At 34.2% G+C, this 17,069-nt stretch overlaps 1 pseudogene; it reads left to right on the forward strand.

The window, feature by feature from the left end:
* Positions 1 to 15,182: 15,182 nt before the first annotated feature.
* Positions 15,183 to 16,520, forward strand: LOC148107127 (mitochondrial transcription rescue factor 1-like; annotated as a pseudogene).
* Positions 16,521 to 17,069: the final 549 nt, after the last annotated feature.

The following is a 17,069-nucleotide window of genomic DNA, read 5'->3' on the forward strand; positions in this document are numbered from 1 at the left end:
TAGTATCTTTCAGTAATAAAATATTATGTTCTCAAAACCAAAGGCAAATTCATCAGTTTAGGTCAATTACCCTGTATTTCATATAATAATTCTACACATATTTAACTGCTAACCCTATTCCAATCCTATGCTAGTTGTCAGAGATGTAAAGATAAACAAGAAATAGTAAAGATGACTTATTTTAAGTTATAAAAATCTCCAACCTTTCTATATTTAACATATTTGCCAATATTAATTCACTTAGAAAAATTTAAATACTGTCAGTTAAGTTGTCTTGGTGGGATTATTCACTTTGTGTATTAAACAGTGAATATTAGCCCTAAACATGCTATCCCAGATGTATACATTGGTTACTTCTGACCAGTATCATGCTACGTAATGAGCTATATAAAGTCTCAGTGATGTATAACAGTGCTTTTATGCACCTTCATGGCTCTGTGTGTTGACTAGGGAGGCTCTGTTTTACACATCATTCTAGGCCTGGATTGAAAAGGTCAGAATCTACTAGGGTTATCGTCTTCTTGTGGAGGGGGTAGAAATGCACATATAGGGACGCCTGGGTGGCTCAGTTGGTTAATCATCTGCCTTCGGCTCAGGTCATGATCTCAGGGTCCTGGGATCAAGTCCCACATCAGGCTGCTTGCTCAGTGGGGAGCCTGCTTCTCCCTCTGCCTGCCGCTCCCCCTGCTTGTGCTTTCTTTCTCTCTCTCTCTGACAAATGAATAAATAAAATCTAAAAAAAATAGAAGCACAGTGCACATATAACAGGTAGAACACACGATGTCTCTAAAAAAATCCAGGTGTTGGCCTACCATCACTTCTGACCACATTCTGCTTGCTCAAGCAAGCCACATGGCCACGCCCAAAATTAGTGGGCCAGAGACATGTACACTACCCCTAGTGACAGGAACCAAAAAGGTCACACAGCAAATTCTAGAGATTCAGAGAAAGGGAAAGAAATGGGGATGATAACACTTCTGATATTTTTCCAATACAGGCAAAAGCGATATACATTGCTCCTATCTAACTTCATTTTCCAAAGAAGCTCAATTGAAAGAGAAAGTGTGAAACTTAAGGCTGAGTTATCGTGAAAAAAAGATAACATACATACACTTTAGATATTTGTAAAAAACTACTGGCAAGCTTCAGTGTAGTCCTAAATCCATGCAGGATAAATACATTTTCTATAGTAGTAATTTCTAAATTATGCTGCATGTCAGAATCACATAGAATCTATATTACATAAAATATTGATGTGCAGCCCTTTCCTTTGGAGATATTTATTTAACAGGTGTTAGAGGACTCAGATTTTTTAACAGGGTTCTCAAATTATTCTGATGCTTAGCAATATTTCAGAACTATTTGTGTATCAGTATACTTAACTGGTATTGTCACAAATTTTTGTTAAATTCAACCACTTTTAAATTATTTGCAAGGAGAGTTCCCATGAAATCTTCCTTTACATAAAAGATGATAATTTGACAACAGCTTTATATAATCATTTTTAAGTTGTTTTTTTTTTTAATATTGTTGGCACACAATGTTACATTAGTTTCAGGTGTACAACAGGGTGATTCAACTCTACACATTTTGTTATGCTCACCACATGGGTAGCTACCGTCTGTCACCATATAACACTGTTATAATATAATTGTCTATATTCCTTATTCTATGCCTTTTATTCCTGTGACTTAACCGACTGAGCCACTCAGGCGTCCCCGCTCATGTAGAATTTAAGAAACAGAACAAATGGACATAGGCGAAGGGAAGGAAGAATAAAATAAGAAAACCAGAGAGGGAGGCACACCATAAGAGACTCTTAACTATAGAGTGCAAACTGAGCGTTGATGGAGGGGAGGTGGGTGGGGGGAATGGGCTAAATGGGTGATGGTCTTAAGGAGGGTACTTGCTGGGATAAGCACTAGGTGTAATATATGGATGATGAATTCTAGATTCATCACTGGATTCTGCTCCTGAAACCAGTGCTGCACTGTATGTTAACTAACTTGAATTAAAAAAAAACAAAAACAAAAAAACCTAAGCACTAATAATGGCTTCAAACTCCACCAGTGTCATATCGGAGAGAAACAAGTAAATTAATCAACTTCGTAATTAATAAGGTGGCAAATACTATGGTAAGACTATAAAAAACTACTGTATTTCTTCATGTATTATATGGCATGTAGTCCTGAACTGACTAGTTATAAAGTCATTCGAGATTAGATGGAAAAAAAAAAAAGTGCTAGATTTCTGAGCTACGAGTTTATATTAAAATGGAAAATGTGAAGAAAATGAAAAATTTTAAAAAGGATTAGTGCCAGCCTTTCATTTGTGTGTTTGTTCATTTGTTGAACAATTATATCTGTTATGGGTTGTACATTAAGAGAAGTCCAGGGAATATAGCAGTGAGTAAAACAGGCATGGCAATTGTATTGATGAATTTTTACTTCTTTAACAAACATAACAAAGCTGAGTTGCTTAATAATTTAGCTACATTTTCCTCCAAATATTTATATTTTAATTTTGGATGATTGGATCAAATTTAATTTAAAAAGCAGTTATTAATTTCTAATGATGTGAGAAATACCCTTTTCTTATTTGTTTATTTATTTGAGATAGAGAGAGAGAGGGAGAAAGCGTGTGTGGGGTGGCGGGGCGGGGGCAAAGGGAGAGGAAGAGGGAGAGAGAGAATCTTAAGCAGACTCTCCCCTAAGTGCCAGGCCTGGTGCAGAACTCGATTTCACGACCCTGAGATCATGACCTGAGCCCAAATCAAAAGTCGGTTACTTCATCAATGGAGCCACTCAGGCGACCCATTCATTTTCATCTTTAAATTTTGATGGTTACATTTATTTTTGAAATATTATATTGTGCCATTGATGTACATTTCTAAGGTTATCAATTAGTCCTGATTATTTTCATGCTTGCTAATGAATTGAAAGATTGAATTGGGAATTTTTATTATTCTATTACTATCCAGGTCATAGAATGTGCAAATTTGGTAACAATATAATAACCTCTAGTTAAAGTAGACATTATTAAAACCATCTTTGAAATAGTATACAGTTAGAACTCAACAAATATTTAATGATATGAATGAGTTTTGAGAAATATTTTAATGGGAAATTAACATGCATATTCACTCAAACAGTTTCCATTTTATTTCTTGTTTTTTTCTTTTAAAAAATACGTAAAATCAGATAAGAGGAGAGCTATAACACTTTTCTGGGCAAAGCAGGTATTGAAGTCTATTCGTGCAAATCTTCCAACTGGCATCTATGAAGTAATCCAGCTGAAAGATACCAGGCTACTGGACAGAGCATACAATTGGGAGACAAGTGACCTGAATTTTACTCCAGGAAGTGCTACAGTATTATAGGGTAATGCATGGCAGATCAGTTATTTACTTATAAGTAAAATGGTACAGTACTTATCTATTTTTACTTATTTTATTTTTTACTTGAGGTTGAAAAATAAAATTTTTATTCTTAATTTATTCTCAGGGAATATCAAACACAATTTTTCAATGCTTTATAAATAACATATTACTGCTTTTGAATTGTGACTTGAAATCAGATACGTCAAAAACTATTATTCTGAGTATGCATTTTCTTTTCTTTTCTTTTTTTAAGATTTTATTCATTTATTTGACAGAGAGAGAAAGCACAAGTAGGGGGAGCAGCAGGCAGAGGGAGAGGGAGAAGCAGGCTCCTCGTTGAGAAGGGGAGCCCTATGTAGGGCTTGATCCCAGGACCCTGGGATCATGACCTGAGCTAAAGGCAGATTCTTAACTGACTGAGCCACCCAGGTGCCGCCTGAGTATGCATTTTAAAAATGTATTGTCTTTATGACTTTAAAAATTAAATTCAATTTTTTTTCATTTTAAGGAATGCTTTATAGAAGTTAAACATTTAGTTTAATTGTCCAGAAATAATGATTTTATCTCTTTTTATGCAAAAAAATATTATGCCAGTAACTTCCCATTGGACTTTCTCAATCTTCAAAAAGAAAAGAACAAATGCAAAGAATTTAAAGCCACAGACTGATTGCATCTGGATCTTCACATTTGCAAAATTGGTAATACCCATTTGTAATAATTTCTTTTTTCATGTTTATATCCACTCACACAATAAAGGTACCTATTTGATGTATACATAGAGCTGATGTCCACACCACCACTGCCATTCACCTCACCTGCACTCAAGAGTACTATTCTCCTAAATAACATATTTAAAAATGTTTTTGGATGCCATGATCAACTGGGACAAATTGACAATGGGACTAAGTATTGAGATTGTATTAATAGGTAGAACATAATGAGCAAGTAAACTCTGGCAATTTGTGCTCATATAACATTATCACTACCTGCAGACCGGAGTTACGTAATTCAGTAATAAAAGTTTACTTATCTTTTTTCCTAAAGAGCTCTCTACTTTAACAACAACTAATTTAAACAGAAGATGTTGTATTATTATCAACATCACAGGGAGTTTTGAAGATTTGAATGAATCCACACAAAATGCTTAGAACAGTGTTTGAAAAAGAGTTCACTGTTATCATTATTACTATAATATGATTATTACATTTTTTCATTTTTGGCTCATGTTGAACATATTACTACCTAGTTATTTCTAGTTGCTTTGATCCTTGGGTATTACCAATGTATGGGGATAATAGAAATGTATTTTATATTGAGTAGTAGAGAATATATATATATACATATATATTCTCATATACATATATGTATATATATTTGCTTTGATCCTTGGGTATTACCAATGTATGGGGATAATAGAAATGTATTTTATATTGAGTAGTAGAGAATATATATATATATACATATATATATGTATATATATATTCTCATATACATATATGTATATATATATTCTCTACATATATATGTATATATACATATGTATATATATATGTATATATACATATATATACATATACATATATGTATATATTCTCATATACATATATATGTATATATACATATATGTATATATGTATATACATGTATATACATATATGTATATATGTATATACATGTATATACATATATGTATATATGTATATATATGTATATACATATATGTATATATATTCTCATATACATATATATGTATATATACATATGTATATATGTATATATATGTATATATACATATATACATATGTATATATATATTCTCTACTACTCAATATAAAATACATTTCTATTATATATATATTCTCTCTATATATATATATGTGTATATATATATATATATATATATATATATATATCTTCTCATGTTTCTTTTAAAAAGATTACCAACACATCTTTATTTTATTTTAGTTTAGTTTAATTCTGTTTTTGGATAAAAAGGATAGCAGAGCAGGGAAGAACTTGTATTTATAGAAAGTGTCAAAGAACGGGTTTTCTTCTTTCAGGTCATTGCTTATGATTGCAGAAAAAAATAGCTATTAGGAAGGAAATAAAAAAATGTATCTCTAGAGGAATGTGTGCCACATGTTTGGAAAGAGACTCACTGATTCACAAGGGCTAATAAAACTGTGAAAGAAAATATTTTACAGAACAGCTGCCTAGACATAGAAAGAATAACAGTGACTGCATTAATTTAAACAAAATCAAGACAAATCACAGGGAAGTGAAAGGCAGTAGTTTTGATCTCACAGAGCTATAGGCCTAAAATGGGATTTGAATAGAATCCAAAGGGACTGAAGATTTTAACACAAGGATGTAAATGTAATCTTACAGTAATGCTAAGTATGATAGGATAAGATTTATAATTGAAGCATACCATAGTAAGTCCATACCTTATAATAAAAAATGGCCTTGATAGATTGAAGAATAGCTTGTTATGAAGGTATATATTTTCATGGGAAAATATAACTCTGGGACTGCCAAAGTAAAATACACTAAAGTGAAGCTTCCCCTTCCAGTCTTCTGTCTAGAATATCCCCCCCGACAACCCATGTTCCAGTAACACAGGATTACTCCCCCTACTCTGATCATGCCATAGGCCTTCACAGTTCCAAAAATTGCTATTGTATTTTTCTTTTAGAATGCCCTTCAGTCAATAACTAAATGTTCACTTTTACATTTTTACGGGTTAATGCTCTAAAGGTTTCCTAATGCCCTTCTCCTCTTCAAAAACACAGCAGGATACAGTAAAAGTTCCACGTAGTGTTATGTAGATTCCATTCCAATCTTTGACATATCCATAAATCGCCTTGCCTGTTGAATGGAGATTCTGAGGGACAATATTATAGTCATTTCCTTCATGATTATTTGTATAGATATATGTCAGACACTCTGCTAGGCACTGAGGGTACAGGAATGGAAAACATCTTGGCACATGTGAGGGACACAGTGAGCCATCAAAGTTAGGGCTAAGAGAAAACATAGGTTAGTGCTAGAAAATCTTGGTAAGTCAAGGATTGGAAATTTTATCCTAAATGAATGGAAATGCATTGAAGTATTTTAAGATTTGAAATGCCACAACCAGATTTCCATTGGAGGATGAACAATGGATCTATGAAAGGGAAAAGGAAAGGTTAAATATGGACAGAGCAATTAAACAGTGATTTTTAGAAGGCCACAAATTAATAGTCTACAATTTAAACACCTGGAGAAGGATTGTGGCCGTATCAATGGAGAAATATGGATGGATTCAGGAGTAATATAGTCATTGTCACACATAATCATGCACTTTTTAATGATGCTTCCTCTAGTTGCATCCACATTTTCCTTTGTCAGTTTGGTGAACATCTAGTTATTTTTCAATACTAATGTTAAGCAGCATATACAAGATTCAGTTTATGGATCATTCCAGATCTGTACACTTGAATTCTTGTCTGGTCAAACCTTCCCAGCATAGACTTGGGTAATACGGTAATATGAGTTGCTGCTGCGGCTACTGCCACAGCTATTGCTACAAGCTGAGGGGTCTCTGAAGCCTCTATTCCCGATCCCTCTCCTTGCTTCCAGTTATACCCTACAGAGTCACACCTCACACAAATGTTCCTGCCACCTCTTGCCTCCAAATCTGGGGCATCCCTATTATTCCTCCAGCATGAGAAGTAGCAAAATTCAACAGGTAATCAGCATGCTACCTAGAAATGATGGAGAATTATTACTCATGGTAGCAAATTTTGCTGAAGGGGAGATGAGAGGCAATTGAAAGTATGGCTGTCTTTCTTTTCCCTCCGCTTTATGAACCATTCATAGGGCCTTTGTGAAGATCTCTGGGGAAACAGGAAAAAAGAGCTTGTCAGAAAGTTATGGCCAGCTTTTATATGTTCTTCTTTCAGTCTATCTCCTCTACTCCTTTCCAGGCATTCTACTCCTTAATAAAGTTTTATTAATAAGCTTCTGTCTTTCTGTCTTTGTTTTCTAGTGATCCTAGTCTAAGTTCCCAACTCTTCTTCAATGAAGTTCATCATGGCTTCTGTAGGTAAGCATGGGACACTTCTTTGTTCTTCCTTTTACAGAATCCACATAGATACCCACACAATACTTATAAAATAGTATTTTTCCAATTTTAATTAATTTACTCAGATATTTCTACTAAACCTTAAGTTCTTTGGAGATGTTGATGCCTCTGACATCTATCACAGGATCCTCCTGCTCCAAGGCGGTAAAGTATTTAACCAATATTTGCAGAACGAAGGAATAAACTCAAAAGGTAATACAGCCATAGACAATGTTACTCTGGGAGTTTAAGGTGTAAACAATGCTTGTCTCCCCTAAATAGTTGTTATGCTTCTTAATATTAGAATCAATCTCAAAATTATAAATTAATCATCCTCTCCTTTTTGCTTTTGCTTCTTTTAATTTTTATCACACACACACAATTCTTTCTTACTTAGATTTTTGAACTTTCTTCAAATTTATAGAACCTTTGTTCTTATTTTGTCTTATTTATCACTCTTATTTTCCCCAGTGCTTTTCTCATTTAGGGAAAGTATAAATTATTAACATTGACAGTAACATTGACAAACTGGAGTCTCCAGGGATCACTAAATGTTGAAAAGCCCTGTAAAATAGGTCACATAAAGGATTTTCAAAAGCAATGAATATTTTTACAACAATTGCTAAGACATGATAATGTCATTTGTTGAAGAGGAGTAAAGAAACCCATGTACGTTTCAAATAACAGAAACATATAATATAAATAACTATTTTTAACTATGGAAAAATATCAAAGAAGATATTAAAAACATTGCTGAGTTATATAAACCCATTCTACCCAGTGTTGGAATCACTTTTCATTCCATTTATAAGTTTGATGTTATTTTTCTTCTCTATAATTTTGGCAGTAGAGAATCCTCCACTACAACCAGACCAAAACCATAAAAGAACCCTAAGCTCTTAAATAACTACAATTACAACCATTTAATTTGTTTTCTTTTAAAAACAGCTTGGAGAAGAACTTCAGGCTGATTTATACAGTTAATTTCCATTTCATAATTTTAATATTTTTCTTATCTTACTGTGACATTGTAAAACTATGAGATTATGGACATTGTGAACAGAATTAGTTACATTCTCAGAGGCCTCTTTTCAGAGAATTTACTACTATCATAATTAAAACTGATGGGTATGACTTATGCATGGTAATAGGTTTTCAAAGAAAGGTTAAGAATTAAAATAATGATACATTTTAAAATGGGAGAACAGACCATAGAATTATTTCCAATATTTCAATAAAAATAAGCAAGTGTACCTTTGCCATTGTGTTGCTCTAATCATGAGAGGTCGCCACATAATTCAAATAGTGGTTAAAATTTAGCATTATCCAAGCTGATAATTCATAATTAGGTCTGAGTCACTAGCCTCTTTCTTCCCCAGTTTCTTTGTTTAAAAAATAAATATGGTTATTATAATTTAACACTTCAGGATTAACATGAGAATTGCTCGAAGATTATTTTAATTGTGCAATGGTTGTTCCTATGGTTCCACTGAAACTTAATTGTCGGCAAGGATTTGTTAAACTAGTAAAAATAGCTCTACATTTTCTGGCATTTCCCCCATCACCACTACAAATAAATTTGCCAGTCACTGAATCATTTCAAAATGAGGAAAAAAATAAATAAATCAGTGAACCATTGATGCCTTAAATTTTAACTCACTCAGTCTTAATTGGTTTTATTTTGACAAAATTTGATGACGTCAAAGAAACTAAAATTTTCCTTTGCCTCTGGACTTGACTTCTTATGTTTTACCTTCTTAGCTAGTACATGCTAGTGTGACTACAAGTGTCTATTTTGAAATGTCCACAGGAGAAAAGGCACTGGTGGATGTATCCATAGACCAAGACATTCTTTGCTAGTTCAGAGGTTTCTGCTAGTGATGCTCTAGTGAAATCATGTTTCCTCTATCTTCTAATTACTGCAGGTTACATGGATTTTCTCATTTTGAAATTTGTTTGTTACTACTTGGCATGTCAGTTATTACTATTCATTTTATCAATTTAAATAAAATCAGAGAGTACTTGATAGCATGATTAGACTTCTGAAAATGAAAATTAATCCTTGGTAATGGATCATGCCTCTATAAATGTAGGAAACATTAATTATTATCATTTGAGTGATTTTAATTCAATATAACTTCAATCTCTTTTAATAATTTTTATCCTTTCTGGTCTCCTTTATTCTTGATTTTTTTTAAAGATTTTATTTATTTATTTGACAGAGATAGAGACAGCCAGCGAGAGAGGGAACACAAGCAGGGGGAGTGGGAGAGGAAGAAGCAGGCTCCTAGCGGAGGAGCCTGATGTGGGGCTCGATCCCAGAACGCCGGGATCATGCCCTGAGCCGAAGGCAGACGCTTAACCGCTGTGCCACCCAGGCACCCCCATTCTTGATTTTTTTAATGGCATGTAAAGGCAAATTGTAATGATTTCAATTCCACTAAACATGCACTTCAGATCTTTTCCCAAAAAAGTACTCTCATCCCATGCTCTGCCACTTCCATTTTGTTTGGTTAGTTATTGATGTAAAGAATTTTAAAAATCTGCTATTTATAAACAGATTGCTGCTTTACGACTATATAAAATTAATTTTAGTGAAGGTCTTTGATAAAAAGAAAACTTTCAACAATTCCAAAAAGATGTCCATAGAGAGTTCTTATGGTCAGACCAGTATTTTGTCCATAAAACTGCTCTAGGACAGCCCTACCCAGGAGACCGAGACTGTGGCTCCAAGCATTCTCTTTCAGAGCAGCACTACACCACCATTTAAACTAGAAAACATGTTACCTGCCAAAGTTACTCAGCAATACCTCCCATAGCCATAGAAATTCTTAATACAAAACCCAACAAAAATAACAAATACCTAATTTTGGATAATGTGATTATATCGGTTGCACTAAATAGTTTTAAAACTGTTTCAAACACAGTTTCAACACAGTTTCAAAACTGCATGAACTCTTTCTTCTGGGTCCTAAATCCCACTAGTCTGCCTAAATGCCAGAAGAAAAAAATCTTCATTTTGTCCTAGTCTTTCTCACGCAGAGATATTTATAAAAGAGCACTTACTTTAAAAATTACTATCCACTGGGGCTCCTGGGGGGCTCAGTTGGTTAAGCAGCTTCCTTGGGCTAAGGTCATGAATCTGGGGCTGGGTCCCTGAGATCTAGCCCCACATTGAGCCCCCATCATGCTCCCTGCTCAGGGGGAGTCTGCTTCTCCCTCTCCCTCTGCACCTCCCTGTCGCTCTTGTGCTCTCTCTCTCTCAAGTAAATAAATAAAATCTTTTTAAAAAGTTAATAACCATCTAGTTTGTAATCTCAATATCAGGAATTCTATATCCAGTTGAAAGCAGCTTGAAAGCTTCTCAGAATGCAGAAAATGTATATAAACCAGAGAGGTCAGGTTTGGCCCACCTCTATAGATTTCAGATGTCATCTGATTTTGTACTTTTTTGTGGCATTTGGATGATTTTGGGAGTCACCGGGGATATGTTTCCAGAATTCCTTTGATTAAATCACGTTGGCAAGACATGTCCTTTTTCACAGCCCTCACCCCAACAATGAGGGTCTATACCATGTCCTCTTGCTACTTTGGGCCATTTGTTTATTTGATACGCTATGCTCAGCTCTGGTTATTCCAGCAGGACAGCCTAAGCTCAAACAGCTTGATCCTATTGCAACAGAGGAAATCCTCTCATCATTTCCAGCTCAAACAAGAAAGGCAGAGGTTTCCTGCACTCCCTTCTATCAGTTTTGCCATGTGTGCCCTATTTTTATATTCTGTAATTATTGTATCCATCTATCAGTTTAATTACTCAGCAAATTCCAGAGAAAAGATGATCACCTTCCTAGTTTGTGAAGGGAAATTCTTGGCCATTCATAATGAAAGGGACGGACCTACCATCATCGTTATCACTGCAAGCAAGGGAGGAGGAAAAGCAGAAACGCTGAACTCTTTTTGTTTGTTTAAATCAAATTTAATGAAACTTCATGAGGAAGAATATGTTAAGGGTATATATACCAAAAGTTGGAGTATTTTGTATTCTGGCTTAAGCAGCAGCTGTCTAGAGGCAAATCTGCTTTGGGTAATGGTCTTCTCATTATTTTCCCAAATTAAATAATGTTGTACAGCCATGGAGTGCAGACCGTCACAATTTTATGTTATATGAATTCTCTTCACCCTTCTTATAGTTAATATTTTAGAGTGATAGGATTTGGAGGTTTTGTCTGAAGTTGATAAAGGTGAAGGATGCAGACATCATGTTGTCATTCTAAATATCACAGAATCTGAACATTCCTCAAAATAAGATATCTAGAGACAGATCAGGACAAATATCTTTAAAACAGGGGCCAAGTTGTAGTGGTAAGCTGACTCTTTCCTGACAAGAGTCTGATTTTCATGGTATTCGGAGGGACTTAAACTGGAAAGAGAATAAAGTGCTACCATGAGAGAGATTGGAGTCACACTGAATTATATGACCCTGTTCAAAATAAACAACTTACAGTTTCAGTAGGAAATCATACATATACTTTCAAAGAGGCAAAGATGACACACATAAAAATCTAATTCCAAAGATATTCTGTGCTCTCTCTTTTTGCACATGTTGTAGTATAGTACACAAAATGTTCTGCAATTTTTAAAAATAACAGTATATATTGGAGATGATGTCATACATTTATGTTGTTATCAATCTTTAGGTATTATATCAATGTTATAGTGAGTAGAGAACATAAAAATTCCAATAGGAAGTTCTGGTCAAAGAAATGTGCAGTTATAATTTGGGTTGATTTTCCAAAATGCCATACAAAGAAATTATATTAACTTATACTCCCATCAATATTTGAGAGTGACTTTTCCTCCACAAATTGAGTAAAGAGGAGTATTATATCTCATTAAAATTTCTATATGTATTTACTTAAATTAAAATATTGAATACTTTCATTATATATTTAGAATTTTTTCTCTTAATTTTTTCTTAACATTCTACAACATGTTTCTATTTAGTAGCTAGAATTCTTTTATTTGAAGAAATGTTTTAGGGATATCCAGGTGGCTCAGTTGGTCAAGCATCTGCCTTTGGTTCAGGTCATGATCCTGGGGTCCTGGGATCGAGTCCTTCATTGGGCTCCTTGCTTTGCGGGGAGCCTGCTTCTCCCTCTGCCTGCCACTCCCCCTGCTTGTGCTCTCTCTCTGTGTCAAATAAATAAATAGAACCTTTAAAAAAAAAAAAGAAATGTTTTATGGATTGGAGAAACTGTCCTTTTTTATGTGACATAAATTGCAAAATCTTTTATTCTATGGTAATTCATCTTTCACTTTGCAGAATGTATGTGTTCATGTAGTTGAAGATATTAAATTTTTATGTTTTCTGGCGTTGCATTAAAGATATAAAGACTTTACATACTACATATTTAAAATAATTAAAGGATAATTTTTCTACAGACTTTTTAAATGCTCTTATAGTTTTAGTTTTCACATTCAAAAATATTCGATTGATATGGTACATAGCCGAACGTAAGATGAGAGCTATGGGCCCAATTATATTTATTTTTCCAAAAAACTACCCAGTTGTCACAAAACTGCTTATATAAAAAAATCAGTAACGTGATTGCTTGTAAAATTAACTAGCTAAAACAATAGTTTTCACATATTAAAAACAAGCATGTATTTGTATATTACCATAGGAACCCCAAAGATAAAATAATATTAACAAGAAATAAGTGAATTCTATATGAAGACAGTCTATGTTTCTAAATCTATAAGATGACATGACATGATTTAGTTGAAGAGTGTACCATGTTCTGGACAAACATTAAAAAGTTGCCAATTTCCACCAAATACCAATAAATAAACATAATCTCAAGTAAATTAACTACAGAATGTTTTTACCACTAAATAAATTTCTTTGGACACATAAACAAGCAGGTATAGCTAGAATAAAAATCTGAAAAAGAAAAGTGATAAGAATAAGCAAGATAATAAAGCACACTGGAGCTATGCTATGCAGTTGAAATGAAACAGTGTGGCACGGTCATATTACTAGAGAGTTCAACAGAAAAAATTCAGAAAAATAGGAAAGTCCCATAATGCCCAATAGAATTTTAAGATATGAGAAAAGTGACAACTTGATTTGTGAGGAAAAACATGGATTATTTAATAAATCAGGCTCCATTTCAGGGGCATATCACTTCAGAATTTTTATATTGATATATTTTTGTGAATTTGAAAACTAATTTTTCTCTGTTGGTGGGTATCAATTCCATAAATAATTTTGAGCTCCACCTAAATACATTGTGTTGTGTCAGAAATTACTGGGGACTCGAAGAATTAAATATGCTCTCTCCAATGAAAACATTTTGGGTAGCTAAGAATTGTACTATTTAAATTCTTGCACAATAATTTAAATATAAATTTATATGTATAAATACAATGCCATAGAAATACTACTAAGCACGTTATTGTCAGACTTTCTAAAGCCTTCATTTTGCTAAGTTCAATGGCAATTTATGTGTTTTCACAGTATCCATTGTCTGAGCTGCATTTGATGCAAATGAACACCCCTTCCCTCTTTCTTTCTTTCTTTTTTTTTAAATTGGGCAAAATGGGTGAAGGGGAAGGGAGACACAGGTTTCCAGTTATGGAATGAAGAAGTCATGGGACTAAAAGGCACAGCATAAGGAATATAGCCCTCGATATTGTAACAGCATTGCATGGTGACAGATGGTAGCTACACTAGTGGTGAGCACAGCATGATGTATGAATTTGTGGAACTACTATGTTGTACACCTGAAACTAATGTAACAGTCTGTGTCCACTATACTCAAACACAAAAAGGAATTAAATTGTGATTAAATGCTCATAACATAAAACTTACAATTCAACTTATTTTTTTAGTGTCCAGTTTTGGGGCATTAAGTACAGTCATGTTATCATGCAACCATCACCACTATCCATCCACAGAACTTTTCCATCTTTCCAAACTGAAACTCTTTATTTATTAGATAGTAACTTTAATTCACCACTGCTCCCAGTTCCTGGAAATCAGCATTCTACTTTCTGTTTCTATGAATTTGACTACCCTAGGTATCTTACTCAGTAGAATTACACAATATTTTTAATTTTGTGTGTGGCTTATTTTCCTTAGCATAATGTCTTCAAGATTCATCTGTGGAACATGTGTCAGAATTTTCTTCTTTTTTAAGCCTGAAACAAATTCTGTTGTATGTATATACCACATTTTCTTTAGCCATTCATTAGTCAATAGGCACTTGGGCTGCTCCCACTGTTTGAGTCCTGTGAATAATATTATGAAAATGTGTGTGCAAATATATCAGTCCTTGCTTTCAATTATTTTGTGTATATACCTAGAAGTGGAATTTCTGAATCATACGGTATGTTATATGCATCATTGTGTGATTGTGTGTGTGTGTGTGTGTGTGTGTCTGTGTGTGTGTGTGTGTGTGTGTGAGAGAGAGAGAGAGAGAGAGAGAGAGAGAGAGAGAGATTCATTAGAAAGAATGGGAAAGGAAATGACTGGCAGAGCCACAGTCTGTGCAGAAGGTTTAATTATCTCAAGTTCCTAAGTTTTGTGGGGTTTTTTTTCTTTTTTCCTAAACCAGCTTAATCTTCCTCATGTGTTTCCTTATGTGAAAATTACTTTTATTATATACACATCTTTATCCCCAAATTTTCCCGTTTATGGAGGTCTTTGGCATCTCCTATTCTAGAAGTATTTCTGAGGGTGGTAAGGGTTTGCTATTATTACGGGTCCCAGAAGAGTGTAACTATCACTCCAAACTTGCAAACTTAGGAAGCAATTTCCTTGAATACATTTTGTTTCCTCCTCTGAGCTCTAGGAAGAGGCAAGATTACTTGCTGCTTTCATGGAATAGTGAGTACAGCTTTTCTGTCCTCTTACTAAGTGGATGAAGACAAAACTGACTTTACAAAGAGGGACAATTATGCTTGGATGATAGGTGTGAACTGGTGCCTATCCTAAGAGAACCGCTTCGAGGTCCCCTTAAAGCCCTAGATCTATAAAGCTTCCCAGTCCCAGCTCCCTGTACCACATATACCCAGACCTTTCAAAATTGTATCTGAAGGGCAGGGGGTGGCCCTGAGGTCTGCAGTGCACAGACAAGGGGAGGGAAGAACCAGAGGCTCTAATTATCATAAAGCTTATATGTCATGCCTATGTTTAGCGTCAGTCTGCCTGGTTTTAAGAAAGCCTGAGTTGGACTCTGAGCAACACCTTTTTCACACAAACTCTGTGTTTCTTGGCATCCACACATATTTTTCTAGTATCATATTTATTGCATCACATTATAAAGCACTTTTCCATAATATTTTCTCTCTGAGACTCCCAGGGCTTTTAATATCTCTAGAATATATTTTTCCATTTTCCATAAGACTAAAAAGTAATAAAAGTTCTAAAAATATCCACTAAAAATATCTGCAAGAAGTAGAAGATGAAGATGACAGTGATGGAGAGAATGATCAAAACGAGATGAATGAGCAGGGAGGGGAGGTTGAGGATGACCCCAGTGTGGTCAGAGATATAAAAACTTGGGAAAAAAAATAGTGCAGTCTTTTCTATACCATGTTACCCTCAATGCAGGCCTAGATATTGGAAGAAAATGAGAAAAGCAATTCCTAGAAGCAATGCAGGTAGTTAAGTGACTACCTGCAAATCCCACGTGCCACATTTCCTTGATTCTAAGGCACAGTTAATGTAAGATGAACCACTGATTTAATAAGTTTTTTGAAGGGAAAAGGAATCACTATATAGATGTGACAAAATGCACCTGATTTCATAAATGCTGCAACGCGAGAAGCACAGTGGAAGCTGCATTCTACAAAGATGAGCTCAGGCTGCATGGGGAGACATTATGGACAAAAAGCAGAATGGTGAACAAGGGAGATACATTGGATCTTCACACAGGAGAGGATGAAGAAGCAAGAACAGGGATAATAATGATGTGGATTAGCCCAAGAAATTTTAAAAAGATGTTTGCAAAACATCTTATTTGTACCTAGGAATGACCATACAATGCTCAGAAGTCACAGAATAATTTAAGGAAGAAAAAAAATTAAATAAGCAAAACCTTTTAATTCAGGGATATTGAAATATAACTGTAGTGCCTCCATGTAAACTATCTTAAAACAATGAAGCTTTATTAATTCCTGATACATACAGTACAATACATTTTTAATAAAATAAAATAATATACCTAATAACCTCAGCACATGGGCCAACAAAAACCCTACATAGAAAAAAAAAAAAAACCAACATTATCACTTGTATCAGTGCAAGGTGAAGTAAAAAATTCCAATTACTCTGAGAAAATATACAAGAAGAGATCGAATGCATGTTCAGTCCTGAAGATACAAAATCTGCTTAATTATACTTCCACGCTGTTTTTGAACGATACCAGATGCTTTCAGTAATCTGTGTTTGGTGCGTAGTATTCATCTTGGTATATGATACATTACTCAGAATTTATGAAAATTAGAAAAAAAAATTAAAAGAGTTTGTGCTCAGATCTTTCCAGTGTGAGCCAGAAAGGTAAATATTTGTTTCAACTT

Source organism: Ursus americanus, chromosome 35 (assembly GCF_024610735.1).
Source record: "Ursus americanus isolate L20-20 chromosome 35, mUrsAme1.1.p, whole genome shotgun sequence".
NCBI lineage: Eukaryota > Metazoa > Chordata > Mammalia > Carnivora > Ursidae > Ursus > Ursus americanus.